Source organism: Triturus cristatus, chromosome 5_2 (assembly GCF_964204655.1).
Source record: "Triturus cristatus chromosome 5_2, aTriCri1.1, whole genome shotgun sequence".
NCBI classification, from domain to species: Eukaryota; Metazoa; Chordata; class Amphibia; order Caudata; family Salamandridae; genus Triturus; species Triturus cristatus.
This window is the reverse complement of record NC_140588.1, coordinates 458,201,876-458,218,547: the sequence shown is the minus strand read 5'-3', so window position 1 is coordinate 458,218,547 and position 16,672 is coordinate 458,201,876.

Genomic DNA, 16,672 nt, shown 5'->3' with positions numbered 1-16,672 from the left:
GTTTTCTGATAGAGGAAACTTTCCCAGTACTCCATAGCCCCCAACAGAGCCACCTTGAGATCAAGAGCAGCAGGTATATATAAGAGGTGGGTAATTGTGTTGTGTGCTTTCTGCCAGTAGAAGGAAATAACTGGGCAAGTCCAAATAATATGATAGATGGTGCCACCCGGGTTCCCACGGTAGATGCATTCCACATTTGGAGATCTCCTGATTTCCAAAAGCCTCTTAGAGCTGTAACATATTTGGTGGAAATAATTAAATTGCATTAATATAAGGTTGGATGGAATAAGTACGCAAGTGGCCATTTTGGACTCCCGCCAGTCATCATCATTGAGTTCGCCCACGTCATCCTCCCAATTGGATTGTAATTTCTGAAGTGGGTAAGGGGTTTTAGTAAGGAGAGAGCTAGAGAGTCATGAAATACCTTTCATCCAGCACTTCCTGTAAAGCTTTAGTATATGTTTCCAGGGTGTGGCAAAGATGTTTAAAAAACTGGGATCTTTGCAGGTTGTATTGTGTAGTTAAGTGATCGAACTCCATGATATGGTCATATTTCCATAAGTCTCAGAATTTAGAAATCCCAATCAGATCCCATTCTCGTAAACCCGCAAGGCTGGCCACCTGTTTTAACTATGTGCCGGTAAAAGGGGATTGTGCAGTGGGCTTACCAAGATATTTACTGTAAGAAAGGGCTGCCCGCTGTCAGAGGATAGGTATTGTTGTAATGTGTAGGTGAGAAGCCGGAGGTTAACCCCATATAGGAGGTCCAGCATTCCTCACCTCTCATGGGTAGCTAGCTCTAGCCTCCATGAAGAGTCACATCTGTCCCCAAAAAGCCAATAATGAAGTGGTACTATCTGTGCCACCCAATACTATAGATGGGGCCCTTTACCACCCTCCTGCGCCAGAACAGTACATTTGATGTATGAAACCCTGGGGAGTTTACCCGCCGATAGGAACCTCAATAGCAATACTTGGAGATCATGAAAGAAAGACGGTTGAGTGAGTAGGGTTAATTTTATAAATATAGCAGAGCTGTGGGAGGACCAGCATCTTATTGAGCACAACTCAACCCTGGAAGTTAAGCAGGAAAAAAAGCCCACATGTCCAGATAAGTATGGGTGCATCTTAAAATCGGTGTGATGCTCGCCTCCCCCAGACAACCTGTTGGTCTTGAGTGATGTATATGCCCATATATAGAAATGTTTTTTTCATGGCCTCAATGCCAGAGAGGAGGTTTACATGTGTGTAGATTGTTTTCCTCCAGTTGACCATTAACCAAGAGGCCTCACAGTAAATCTCTTGCATTTGTGTCAAGCGTGGTAGGGACACTTGGTGGTTTTGGAGCTATAGGAGCATATCATCGTCATATAATGCCATCTCGTCCTCCTGGCTATTGCTTCACCGAACCCCATATATTTGTGGATCTCTCACAATGCCCTCGGTCAAGGGTTCTCTTACTAAGGTGAAGAAGAGAGGAGAGAGAGGGCAGCCATGTTGTGTACTCCATTCGATAGGGAAAGAGCACCCTATTATTCCGCATTCACCTTTTTGGGGAGTCATACAGGGCCTTCACCGAGGATACGAATCTTGGGCCGAAATACATTTGGCTTAGTATCTGGAACAGAAAAGGCCAGTGGACAGAGCCAAAAGCCTTTTCGTAATCAAATTGAAATAAAGAAGCCAGGCTCTGCAAGTCCTCTAACCTGGAGAGTCCCACCTGCTATCAGCGCAAATAGTGTGGCATGCCCATACCGGGCAAAAAACCATGTTGGTGCTTGTGAACCAATGTTTTAATGAATTTAGGCAGACTTTTGGCCAGGATTTCTGCCAGAAACGTACTCTCTACATTCAAGAAAGAGATATGCCTGTATGAGGTACAACACTTAGTCGATTTGTTAGGTTAAAAAATAAGTTGGAATCATGACACTTTGGAGATTGTCTGACAAAAGTCTGGTATACCCTATTTCTTAGAAAAGGTACAGAAAGTGTGGTGCAAGTAGAGAGAAGAATCTTTTAAAGATTTAATTGGGAAAGTCATTAGAGCCTGGAGTCTTACCAGCTGGGGAGGCAGTTATTGCAGATTGGATCTCCTTGAGGGTTAGGGGCTCATCCAATTACTCCCAGTTGGACTGCGAGAGGGAGCTTACAGTCAAATCCTCCACAATGGGATGTGAATATTCCAACCGGGGAAGGGGGAGTTACTGTGGCTGAGGTTGTTGTGGTATTATGCGAATACTGCAGCGATTTTTTCTGATGTAAAAATCAATTGCCTGTTTGAAGCACTTATTGAGGGGATGACTTGTGATCTGGCCTCTTTCTGGGATATCCACTAAAGCAGTTTACCTGCATTATTACCCTTTTTATATAATCAACATTGGGAGAGGGACCCAGCAATGCTGACTGTCAAGGAATGTGTGCCTCAGTGCATTCCAGAGGTCCTCAAATTGCCTTCTATTCTCCTCCTCCTGGGCCCCAGTACCGACGCTCTCTAGGTCGAGAATCTTCAGCTTAAGTGTGGCAATATATAGCTTTCTGTCTCATTCCCTCCTACCCATTGCGGCAAAAGCAATTCCTAGGATCTCTGTATTGAAAGCCTCTCACAGGGTCACCAGGGAGACCACAGAAGGCTGAATTATTTTTAAAATAGTTGCCTGTAGCCTCTTGAGGGAGATTCACAAGGGATTCCTCCTTGAGCCATCAAGCTTAGGGCACCACAACCCACACCCCTCCGAGCGAACCACCCAAGAGTATCTTCACAGATGCATTATCTGAGAGGCCCGCAGGAGGATACTAATACCTGTAACATCCGCCGGGTACCATGAGGGCATAAGGAAATAATCAAGTCTGGAGCTTCATTTGCTAGAGATTGAGCAATTTGTAAAGCCCTTTTCTTGCAGGTGCCACTGACGGTAAACATCGTAGGAACACCCTAAGCAGACAAACTGTGTGTTGGAATAGTCTTGGGGAGTAAAGCGCACCAGTGCTCAAACTCTTTTCCTCCAGTCGATCTTGTGTAACTGTGGGAGCAGCCACTGTATCAATCATCAGGCAGGGAACAGTCTCTACCATCACCAATCCATGGTGTAGGGAGCTCCATGCCCCGGGCGAAGTCCAGGTACCTGCAATTGGGGGACCCGCCGGCAGACCGTCACCACCAGTGCCCATTCTCCTCAGACTTCCATTTAACTTCCTCCCTCTGCCTGGCAGCATATGGTCGTGGCCTTTCAGTACACACACACAGTGACGTTCCTCAACGCATGCCCAGGTATGGTCATGATGATTGAAAAATAGAGTTTTCCCTTGGAACAATACTTTCAGCTTGGCAGGGGGATAAAAATACTTACTTTAGGTACATGGCTTGTATATTTTGCTTCACTTTTCAAAGGACTTCTTTTGTGTCTGAAGGAGTCTTGTGTAGTCCAGGAAAATGTGAATGTAATGTGAGTTGTGTCTCACCATTCCCAGACCTCTCGGAGTTCTCCGGATGAGGTCTCTGTCTCAGTAATTCAGAAAACTGGTGATGATGGTGCAGTGAGGGGCTCATGGTGGTGGTAGATGGAAGAGAGCTTGATGTGCCTATCTGATCAAAAAGTAGTTGGAGATCTGATTGTTTGGGAGAAGGTCACTGAGCCGGGATTCCAAAACCCTCTCCAGGTGCGAACATTCAACCCCCTCACAGAACCCCAAAAAGCAAAGTGTGGGAATGGCTCTCCACATCCTTGATCCTAGCCACCATTTCACCCCCAGCACTTTGTAGTCATTGAACTGTCCTCTGAAGCATGGTCACTGTATCTTCAAAGGAGGATATTCCATAATCGGCCTCAATGAAGAAGCAGTCATATTGTGGAAGTCTAGCCTGAGAAGTGTCACATAGGCCCCCACCTAACTGATTTTTATCTTAAGGGCCTGCCTAGAAGAGTGGATTGCTTGCAAGATAACTTCATTATAGGCCCTTCCACTTGCTAGCCAGACTAAATTAACTATAACTTGCACCTTCTCCCTGCACTTCTTATACCCTATCATATTACATCACAAAAAGCATGTTAAAACATAGCATTCATAACAACACTTATAAAATCTCAAATGACATCACTTATGAGAAGGGTTTGCTTGGTGGAGGGCCGAGTTATAATTAGTTTAGTTTGGCTAGCAAGCTGACAACACTCTGCACAGAGGTGCGCATGTTATAGTAAGTTTTGGGTGGGGTATAAAGTATAACTTTTACATTTCTAAGGTTTGTGCAGTTTAATTTGGTTTTGTATAGAAATAATAAATGAAGTTTTCCTATGACTAATCTTAAATATTTGTTTTTTTCATTGAATGTGTATGCATTTTTTTAATGTGTTTCTAATCATAATATGTTACTGTGATATTTATTATTTTAAGGTTTTTTGTGTGGTACTGTGATACTTTTATGATAGGTCAAAGTGCATTATAAAAGTCAGCGTCATCTGCAAAATGGTTATGCTTTCAATACCAGTTTCTCAATAGAATGAATGAATTAGTTATTTGTGAGATTACTTTACAAAAGGCATTAAAAGACTATGAAACAGTTACATTTAAAAGCAGCTTAAATGTAAAAGGTCTTTAAAAAGCCTTGTCCAAAGTTTGTGCAAGGTGCATTTGTGCTTAATAAAGTTTTGGATTTTCGTTGGAACTGAGCAGTTGGCTGCTGTCATTAGTCAGTCTGTAAGTAAAGTGCCAGTGCTTCTTTATTTATTTATTGTTTGTTTTTGCTGTTTGTTACCACATCCCTCTTGTGTGTTCTGGCTGTAGATGGTAGTTGTAGGGGCCGAAGCCCCATGATGGCTTTGGGCCTTGGATGCGGTGAGCTGATCTTGTGGAGAGAAGAGCCATTTGTGGCCTAAGCCTTGTCTAGCTGTTGGTGCTCACAGCTTCGCTTCAGTTGTTGTGCTTTTCAAGAGGAAGAGCATGTGTTGGATAAAATTACAAAAGCTAGCCATGTCTTTGACAATGTCCAAAGTATAAAGCTGGCAAACGGCTTCTATTTTTGTACAAATGCCCAATTTTAAGAGGACAGGCCTTAGATAGATTTAGAGGGCCCGTTGCAGCACCGGGCAGCATAGAAGGATGTGCACCAGTGATTCCCTTTTATAGATGCACAGCCTACACTCTGTGAGATGACCAGGTGTAGTCCGACATGAATATAGCTCTTATAGGGGAATCGTTCGCAACCTTGCTGTTAGAACTTGATTGAGGGCGCGTCTCCCCATGGCCTGGTTAAAATGGTGCTTTGATGCGGGAAGAGATTGAGGCAATTTTATGGTACCCTGGAAATACCTTGCCTGAGGTGATTTGAGATCCAGAGTGCTGAAGACGGAGTTGTTTCTTTATTGTTGTTTTAACCGTCATATAGTCAATAATATTTAGGTCCCAGTTCTCCATGGCCAGGTGAATGGATTCCTTTGTATCTGTGAGTTGTACAAACCAGGGGTAGCTAGGTCTATTTAAAATGTTTTTATGAGAGCCTTCATGGAGCAATTTTTCGATAGTACTGCGGTACCACCATACATTTTAAATTATATTTACATCAAATAATCATTTTTGATTCAAAATATGGATTCAAGGTTTCATGGATAGGTTCTTTTTAAATGGTACAGTGATATTTGATTTGTAGGCTAAATCTGTATGATCTCTTACTTGAGGATTGCTCAGCAGATTTGTCCTCCCATACTTCCTTATGATCTGTTTCCTGCCTTTGTAATGTAAGAAGTAACATAACTATAACTGGTGTTGAGTTTTCTGCGACAAATTGTATATCCATGTTAGCATCCCTCATATGTAGAATTAAGCATAGTTTGGTATGTAATATTTAAATATCTTTAAAGATTGGCAGGATCCAAATAACATATTTCTGCAGGTGTTTTCCAGTTAATGTCCTGAACATTAGCATTAACTTCGAGATGAAATTGATTCAAATGATCACATCCATACTCAGCACAGCTTAAAGTAATAAACCAAGTAGGTGGTCCTACATTTCTGATCATATATTTCAATTCTCTGTTCCTCAAATCAAAAAAATAATTTCTCCCTCATTGAGATGCCATAATGTGGATTGTTATATTTTAGATTTTCATGCACCTTTTTAACAAAGTCCTCCGCTGTTAGTAAAGCCAGTTATTGTCTGCTTTAGGTGTTCAACAGTGACAGAAAGTTCACTTTCATATAATAGTGTGAAATAGTGTGAAAATATAATGAATGTCTTATCAAAAGCAAGGATCCTCTGAAAATAATCTTATAGCTTGGTACTCACAAGCTGAAGTGTTGACTGGACGATCATCATTTTGCCCACCTTTTCCAGTGGGGAATAAATGTGAATAACTAATATGCTCTCCTTTGGCTTCTGATATAGTTCTAAAGCATCATCCATCATGTCTCTTGAGTGTAGTGGGTATATACTATAATGTTCATATATTTCTACAGCTTGTTCTTCACTAATCTGTTCAAATTGTCCTGTTTGATTTGTATTTCCAAATGACAGGTATGCTTCACTTCTTAATTTGATCTTGTATCTAGTTTTCTGTTCATTTAATTGCTGCAGGCTAGTTTGTTTTCTTCCCTCATATTGGTTTCTGGTAGTATTGTGCTCCAATAGTATCCCAAATTGTATTGAAGTCAATAATTGTCTTTCTTTCACAATTAAGTTGTTTGCATTATTAGTGTCCTAATAGCCAATCAATGAAATCTTTATATGCTTGTTTGTCTACATCTGTGCTCCTTATTCTTGTATGTCAGTGAATGTGCAAGATTATAAGGGTTTGGTTTGTTGGACACAGTTTCATTTCTTGGGCCAGACAACATGCTTTCACCACCTTTTTCATGGAGGTAAACCCTCCATGAAAAGGGTGGCGAAATGGCAACAAAGGGGGACCTAGCAGGGCCTCCTGACAGATTTGGGCCTGGGGGTGCATGCGGGGAAGGGCACTGGCAATGCCCCCTGGATTTGCTCCCCCCCTTCCTGCACAGTGTGGCGTCTATGTCACACCGTGCATGAAGGTGCAGTCGATGGTCTGACTGCAGCAGCAGTCTGCATGATAGGCTCTTCTGGGAGCCCAGCAGACTGCGGCCGTCAGACTGCCACAGGACCACGGGCCAGACAAGTATTTACTCCTAATCTGGCGGGCAGTCACACCATGGCTTTGGCGGTCCTACAGCTGATGACGCATTGCACCGTCTGCCGTAGGACTGCCAAAGTCGTAATCAGGCCCTATGCCTTATTACAGGAAGTGGGGCTCATCAACCACATGTGAACATGTCTGCGGCATCACTACAATAAACAAAATCACACTCAAGTCACACCACTTCCACTACTTAGAGACTAAATTTGAATCTCTGTCCGCCGTCATGTCCAGCTGGTAACTAGAGTGAAACACAGATGATTGCCCTGCAAATTCTGAAGAAGTTGATGGTGAAATGTTGCTTATCATGGGTGAAGATTAGCTTTATATCAAATTATTTAATGAGAATACGAAACATTCAAGTGCCTATGACACCAGGCTAGAAGAAATGTCTTATAGCCAATTATCCACCAAGGCAGTGACAAAATACATCTGTTAATCCCTTCAGATACATTCTAAGATTAAGTCTTTCAACAGGATAGAGATAGGGTAATTCGAATCACCAACCCTCGCACACACTTGCAAAGCGTGCATGTAGTTGCTTCTCAGGCACCAGCCATGGCCTTTAAATTTGAGCGCCATGAAAGGCACAGTCTTTTTCTTGGCATTGGAGCGCGATGGCATTACGGCGCAGCTACAACTTTCAGGTTAGAAGTTGCTATATTTTCCTATCGTACTGGGAGCCGGTTCCATGTGCTGGCTTTTGCCCAGCATGAAGAAATTGGTGAATATTGCTGTTATTCAAAAGCGCACTTCTGCTTTTTTTTTTAAGTTCAATGAAATTTTATTAAAGAATGAAAAAGGAATAATCAATACACAATATCAGCTATAAAAGGGGGGGAGGAAAGAGGAGGGAAGGGGAAGGGGGGGAGGGTTAACAAATCAAAATGTAGGAACTAAGAAAACTACAATGAAACAGTAATCATGGGCATTAGAAAAGAAGCATAAAAGGCATAACCGTGATAAATTAAACAGCAAATTTTAGAAGAATAAAAACAAAACAATAAGTTAGAAATATGTAAAATGTGAAAAGGGTATCATGGAGGTTTAGAGACTTCTTGTTGAACAGGCATAGGACTGAAAGAACGAGTAGCACAGTTATTTAAATACAGCGTAATGGGAAGCCATAAGTCTGCACGTTTAGCTGCTAAGTGAACAGGAAAAACAAAGGCGTTATCAAGTCTGTGATTATGGCAGACGTTATACCACCACGCTTTGAGAGAGACATTAGATGCATTTTTCCAGTTAACAGTAATTTGTTGAAAAGCTATAGCCAGTAATAAATCAACAATGCGGACATGCATATCTACATTGTCCCAACAAGGAGACAGGCTACCTAAAAAGAGATGAGAGAGAGAGAAAGGAATACAAGTATGAAAAATAACATTAATTTGAGCCCACACCTGTAACCAAAAGTCGTGCACATGTTTACAGAGAAATAGCATGTGGAGTAAGGTAGCATTAGGGGTATCGCACGACCAGCAAACATCTGGGGTGTTTGAAAAACGCTTATTTAGTGTGGAAGGTGTAAGGAGCAATCTGTTATAGATAAAGAATAAGGATTGTGTCAGGGAAGCCGCTCTGGAGGTTTTACGGAGTTTTGCCCAAATCTTATCCCATATAGATATCGGCCAGCAAATTCCGAGATCAGATTCCCATTGATGTTCAACCTTGGATTTAGGTCTAGGCAATTCATGTGTGTGAAGGTGTTTATAGATAAGAGATGCCTTGGGGGCGGTACGTAGGAAAGAGTGGAGTTGAGAGGTAGGGATGGGTGGAGCAAGGGGAGGCGGAGAGTTCGAGATCCGCTCACAAGTCTCAAGAACAGCAGCTTTGAGTAAAAGATACTTTGGAAGAAAGGATAAGGGTAGACCAAAGGAAGAGCAGAGATCAGAGAAAGAAAGAAAGGTGGGACCAGAGAAAAGTTGCGCGATCCAAATCAAACCTCGAGTTCTCCAAGATTTCCAGTAGAAGGGCTTACGACTAATTAAGAGATATTTATTATGCCAGATGGTAGAAGAGAGGAAATCATCAATGGTCAGAGGAGGATTAGGGGCCGCAGACAATAAGAGCTTGAGAGTATACTTGTGGATAAGAGTGGGAAGTGAAGAGGGTTTACGGGAGAAAGCAAGATATTCTGCAAAAGAGAATGGGGATAAGAGATCGCGTTCAACCTTAACCCACAAAGGACAGGGAGAGGTGGGATCATGCAACCAGAGGGAAGCTTGACGTAACAAAAAGGCCTTCTGATATGCAGGAAAGTCAGGAAAATTGACACCCCCTTCAGAAGCAGGGCAAATCAATCTGGCGAGAGACATTCTGGATTTGTTTGAGTTCCATAGAAAAGAGGATAATATTGAATTGAGCTTTTTAAAGAATCGCGATGGGATTGATACTGGAATGTTGGACAGTGTATAAAGAATAATGGGGGAAATCATCATTTTAATAGTCTCCAAGCGACCCCACCAGGACAGATATAGAGGATGCCACCTTGTAGTGAGGTCCGTGATCTTTTGTGCGCATTTGGACATGCATAAAGAGATAGTGTCTGGAATGGAAGAAGTGATATATAATCCCAGATATTTAATATGAGAGGGGCACCAAGTAAACTGGGAGACGCTAAAGTCTTGTTTGAAAGTGAATTTAGTCAAGGGTAAGATCTCACATTTATCATGATTAAGCTTATATCCAGAAATGGAGGAGTAGTTTCGGACTTCGTCTAGAAAAGCGGGGATGGATTCTACAGGATTGGAAAGAAAAAGTAAAATGTCATCTGCATAAGCAGCGAGCTTAATTTGAGAGTCAGCAATCTGGAATCCATGAATAGCGGGATTCTGACGTAGTTTGGACAAAAAAGGTTCTAAAGCAAGGTTGAAAAGAAAGGGGGAAAGGGGGCAACCCTGACGGACGCCCCTTCCTAAGTCAAAATAAGAAGAGATTTGACCATTTGCAAATACTGCAGCTCTGGGGTGCGAGTACAACAGGGAGACTAAAGAAATAAATCTAGGTCCAAAGCCAAACCAAGTGAGGGTGTGAAAAAGATAGCGCCATTCGACCCGATCGAACGCCTTTTCAGCGTCAAGGGCTACTGCTGCAAGGGAGTGCTGACAGCGGGAGGACTTTGACAATATATTGAATAGGAGTCTGGTGTTGTCCGTAATATGTCGACCTTTGACAAATCCGGATTGCTCTTCACCCAGAAGATCGGGAAGGAGGTGGTCCAGACGAATCGCCAATGCTTTAGCGAAGAGCTTGTAGTCAATATTGACTAAGGATATAGGCCTATAATTTTTGCAATATTTAACGTCCTTCCCAGGCTTGGGTATCAAACAAATATGAGCGTCTGAAAACGTCCCTGAGGAAGCGCCTTGGGCAATGAAAGTATGAAGGAGGGAATGCAATCGTGGGATCAGCAACTTAGAAAAGTGAAGGTAAAATTCAACGGTAAACCCGTCTGGACCAGGAGCCTTGTTGAGTTTGAGAAGTTGCAGAGCAGTGAGCAGTTCTTTTTGTGTAACGTCAGATTCTAAGGAAGAGAGGTCAAGGGGGAAATTGGCTGGTGTGTGAATGGTAGAGAAAAAGCGGGCAAGGGAATTAGGAGAGGGTTGAGTACCAGGTGTGTACAAAGTCTCATAAAAACGAGAGAATTCAGCAAGAATGTCAGCATCTACATGTTTCAAATTATCATCAGAGTCAAAAATAGATTCAATATTTAACTTATTGTGCTTAATCTTCAAATAATTAGCTAAGAGCTTCCCTGCCTTGTTTCTACCCCCATAAAATTTAGCAGTCGACTTCAACAAGTACAGGGAGGCATCTTCTGTAGATTTCTCATTAAATTTCATTTTTGCTGCAACAAGGGCCGTCAAGCTATCAGCAGAGTGGGATGTGAAATAGGCATGTTCCAATCTCTTAATATCTGAAAGGAGGCTTTTGGTGGACCGTCGAGCGGTTTTACGTTTGTTTGCGACGTAACTAATGATAAAGTCACGTGCCGCTGCTTTAAAGGCATACCAAATAGTATGCTCCGGGAGGGCATCGGTATCATTAATCGAGAAAAAATCAGCAAAAAAGGAAGTGAAGGTAGCTGTAAACTTGGAATCGGCAAGGAGGGAGTTATTAAAACGCCATCTTCTGGGACCCACAATCTTAGGGAATACATCGACACATGTGAGGACAGGAGCATGATCCGAAAGCAGTATCGGGCCAATCTCTGAGTGTAAAAGTGACTGGGATAGATTATGGGAGACAAAAATGTAATCTAATCGTGACTGGGAACGGTGACAAGGAGAATAAAAAGTATATTCCCGTAATTTTGGGTTACATAAGCGCCAAGAATCTACTAATTTATGTTGCGAGATCGCATGGCAAAATAGCTTGTGGGGTTTGTTGGGAATATAAGGGGTCTTAGATGTTTTATCAATAAAGGGATCTAGCGGTTGGTTACAATCTCCCGCCAAAATAAAATTGTGGTCCATAAATTTAGTTAGAAGTGGAGAGAAAGTGGCCCAAAAAGAGGGTTCACCCGTGGTTGGGCCATAAACGTTAAGGAGAGAGATTGGAACACCCCTAAGTGATAGCTTGGCATAGACCCATCTACCAGAAGCGTCAGATTCTTGGTTGAGGACCTGAAAGGGGAGAGATTTACGGCAGAGAACTGCCACACCATTTCGTTTACCGTCACCCTGTGAATAAAAGAGTTCGCCCACCCATCCACGTTTGAGTTTAACAGATTCTGTATCAGTTAGATCCGTTTCTTGAAGGAATGCAATATCAACGTTCAACTTAGCTAGGTGTGACAAAATCCTTTGACGCTTAATCGGAGAATTAATACCCTTCACATTCCATGACAATACATTTAATGACATAAGAATAGTAATTCCACAAAAGATATGATAGGCTTGAGTAATGAATGAAAAACCCATGAAAGGAAAAGAAGATATAAGGAAAGAGGAGAAAGTAACATGAAAGTGTTGAAAAAAAGGAAGAAAAGAGTGCAAATAAGAGTATACTTATTGTCAAGAAAGGACAAGTGTAAGAGAGGAGTACAGAAGTTTAAACAGAAAGTCATAAGTAAGAAAACAGCGGAGAAACAAATATGAGCAAGGAAGCAAGGGATACATCTTTTACACAATCTAAAAGTTCCGATCAGAGGTAAGAAGACAAGATGGATACAAATGGACAAAAATGAGAATAAGGGAAGAAAGAGTGGGAAGAGACAAAATGAAAGGACAATGGATGTACGGGGAGAACAATTGAGGGAATAATGGAAGACACCCAATCTCAATTAGGTGCTCGAGCCACTACTACAGAGAGGCTGTGCTCTCTGTGCAGCTCTACCTAGAGAGCTGATTTTTTCAATATACACAAGCCTCCTGACATAGCGAAGGGCCTGCTATGTACAGTTAGGTAAATGCTAGAAAATCACTGAAAAAAACCAAATTAAATTATGTTATAGTTAGGGCTGGTCCTAATTTGTTACTCCACGTAAAATAAACCCTAGAATTTCATTGAAAAAGCCAAAGGTTAAAGTGACGGTACATTTGGGGTGGTAATAATTTACTATTCTATGTTAAAAAGAAAACCTAGAAATTCACTTAAAGAAACCCAAAAGGTAGTTAGGTCTGCTAATAATATAGTACATTACGTAAAGAAAAACTTAGAGATCCCCTGACAAAACCAAAGGTTAAAGTGAGGTGATAGTTAGTTAGGTAAAAATGTCAATAGAATTGTAAAGTTAAAAGCCAGTACAATTCACCAGTTAAAGTTTACTGACCTCATTAAAATTTGCATCCTCCATGCCCTGGTTACAACCTCACATATTATATCATTCATGAAATGTTCAATTACATTAATGACATCTCAAATGACATCATTGATGACATCACTACCATGCCGCTGTTCAATTTACTCTAAAAACCAGCAATGCATTTGAAATACGTAATAAGTAGTAAATGGCACAGAATCATGTAAAACATAAATTATATAAAAATATGTGCCTACATAAAATAATTAGACTGTAGTTCAAAGCTCCTAGATGCATAAGCCCCGTCAGCTGGCTAATCACCGACTATGCACATCCTTCGCAATGTGTTCAAATTTTCACAGAGAGTCCACTACCTCCAGACACCAAAGTATCATTAGGTGGTCAGACTCCTCCTATGTACAGCCTTTTCACTGCACAGAGCTCTTCATGGAGAGCCCTTCCCTCCAAACACCCAAGTCCCATTAGTTGGCCAAGAACCTACTGCGCATATTCTTCACCCTGTGCACATCTCTCAAGGAGAACTAAATCCCTCCAGACAAGCAGGGCTCATTAGATGACCAAGGCCCTAATACACAGAGCCATCGCCCTGTGCACACATTTTCATAGAGAGACCACTACCTACAGATTCTGAAACCCTGATAGGTGGGAAAAGCGGTACTACACACAACATTTTCATGTGGACAACTCTTCATAAAGAGCCCAGAACCTCTGCACATGCAAGCCCCATTAGGAGGTCAGGCATTGTGTAATAGGTTACACTTCTTAGCAGTAAATAAGCTACTGGAAATTTGCTCTAGATGTAGTTTACAAAATACCCTTCAGTTTCAGAAGTGCATATTAAAGTGCTACACTTATTGGATGATGTTGTCACTAATGTCATTGATTAAGTAATTTCAGATGTCATCAGTGATATTATCAATGATGTAATAGGACATATCATAAGTGATGTAATATGTGTGGTTCTAAGCAGTACATGGCAAGTGCACAGGATATAGTTACTTCACTTGACTATAACTGGTGATTTTTTTCAATTTCTTTTAGTTTAAAATGCTAGTTTTTTAATTGATATTTTCACCTAACTATAAAGTCACTTTAACATTTATTTTTTTACATTAATTTCAAAGTAGATTTTAATTTGAAGTAAGCTATTATCATGTCTAAATTTAGCTTCACTGTAACCTTTAGTTTTGACAGTGACTTTCTAGGTTTTTTTAACGTGAAGTAGGATTTTATTATCGTACCTAACTTCCCCACCCCCAGCAATGCACGCCTTTTGGCCATCAGCGGCAAGTACCTGCCCGTGGCCTGGTCCTCGGCCCAGCCTGCACGGGTGTCCAAAACCCTGTAGGTGCCCAGCCCCCATGGGTGACCAGCCTTACCTGCGCATGGCCTTTAGCCACTTGCTTCATGGCATTAAGCACAGGGCCTGGACTGTGGCCAAGACCTGTGACCAAACCCTCACCTGTGGCCAAACCCTCCAATTGCTGGCAAACCCCCCACAGACGTGCAACTCTCTATTGATACTCACCCAACATTATATGTATTTTTTTATTCCCACAGTAATCTAGCTGAAATCTTGCAGTAATTGCACAGTACCCCTGCAAATTATCGTGGGGGTGCACTCAGAACTATGGCAGTACTGCGAGTCAACCGCAACACATTTTCTCTACATTATTTTTTAATTCATCTGGATATTGTTTTGGGATTCATAAAACAAGACAGCAGCACAACAAAAGACAGTGATTCTCGTGAAGGCTCAGCATCACACAAAAAACCATCAGTATAATCATCTCATGAGCAACAAATTTAACAGAAATAAGGTGTAGTACTTCAAATACCGGTGGACAGAGAACCGTTATACCATGGGCTCTAAACCTTCTGGGGCTTATTAGCACCCCCCCCAGTTAAATATTTTCTTCTCCACAATGCAGCAGTAGCCCATTGCACAGATTTGCATGTACAGTGGAGGAGAATCAGGTGACCTCCAGAATCATGCACTGTCTCTCTTGGTCACCAGGTATGCAATTCCAGTCAACGTTTTCTGATAGAGGAAACTTTCCCAGTACTCCATAGCCCCCAACAGAGCCACCTTGAGATCAAGAGCAGCAGGTATATATAAGAGGTGGGTAATTGTGTTGTGTGCTTTCTGCCAGTAGAAGGAAATAACTGGGCAAGTCCAAATAATATGATAGATGGTGCCACCCGGGTTCCCACGGTAGATGCATTCCACATTTGGAGATCGCCTGATTTCCAAAAGCCTCTTAGAGCTGTAACATATTTGGTGGAAATAATTAAATTGCATTAATATAAGGTTGGATGGAATAAGTACGCAAGTGGCCATTTTGGACTCCCGCCAGTCATCATCATTGAGTTCGCCCACGTCATCCTCCCAATTGGATTGTAATTTCTGAAGTGGGTAAGGGGTTTTAGTAAGGAGAGAGCTAGAGAGTCATGAAATACCTTTCATCCAGCACTTCCTGTAAAGCTTTAGTATATGTTTCCAGGGTGTGGCAAAGATGTTTAAAAAACTGGGATCTTTGCAGGTTGTATTGTGTAGTTAAGTGATCGAACTCCATGATATGGTCATATTTCCATAAGTCTCAGAATTTAGAAATCCCAATCAGATCCCATTCTCGTAAACCCGCAAGGCTGGCCACCTGTTTTAACTATGTGCCGGTAAAAGGGGATTGTGCAGTGGGCTTACCAAGATATTTACTGTAAGAAAGGGCTTCCCGCTGTCAGAGGATAGGTATTGTTGTAATGTGTAGGTGAGAAGCCGGAGGTTAACCCCATATAGGAGGTCCAGCATTCCTCACCTCTCATGGGTAGCTAGCTCTAGCCTCCATGAAGAGTCACATCTGTCCCCAAAAAGCCAATAATGAAGTGGTACTATCTGTGCCACCCAATACTATAGATGGGGCCCTTTACCACCCTCCTGCGCCAGAACAGTACATTTGATGTATGAAACCCTGGGGAGTTTACCCGCCGATAGGAACCTCAATAGCAATACTTGGAGATCATGAAAGAAAGACGGTTGAGTGAGTAGGGTTAATTTTATAAATATAGCAGAGCTGTGGGAGGACCAGCATCTTATTGAGCACAACTCAACCCTGGAAGTTAAGCAGGAAAAAAAGCCCACATGTCCAGATAAGTATGGGTGCATCTTAAAATCGGTGTGATGCTCGCCTCCCCCAGACAACCTGTTGGTCTTGAGTGATGTATATGCCCATATATAGAAATGGTTTTTTCATGGCCTCAATGCCAGAGAGGAGGTTTACATGTGTGTAGATTGTTTTCCTCCAGTTGACCATTAACCAAGAGGCCTCACAGTAAATCTCTTGCATTTGTGTCAAGCGTGGTAGGGACACTTGGTGGTTTTGGAGCTATAGGAGCATATCATCGTCATATAATGCCATCTCGTCCTCCTGGCTATTGCTTCACCGAACCCCATATATTTGTGGATCTCTCACAATGCCCTCGGTCAAGGGTTCTCTTACTAAGGTGAAGAAGAGACGAGAGAGAGGGCAGCCATGTTGTGTACTCCATTCGATAGGGAAAGAGCACCCTATTATTCCGCATTCACCTTTTTGGGGAGTCAGACAGGGCCTTCACTGAGGATACGAATCTTGGGCCGAAATACATTTGGCTTAGTATCTGGAACAGAAAAGGCCAGTGGACAGAGCCAAAAGCCTTTTCGTAATCAAATTGAAATAAAGAAGCCAGGCTCTGCAAGTCCTCTAACCTGGAGAGTCCCACCTGCTAT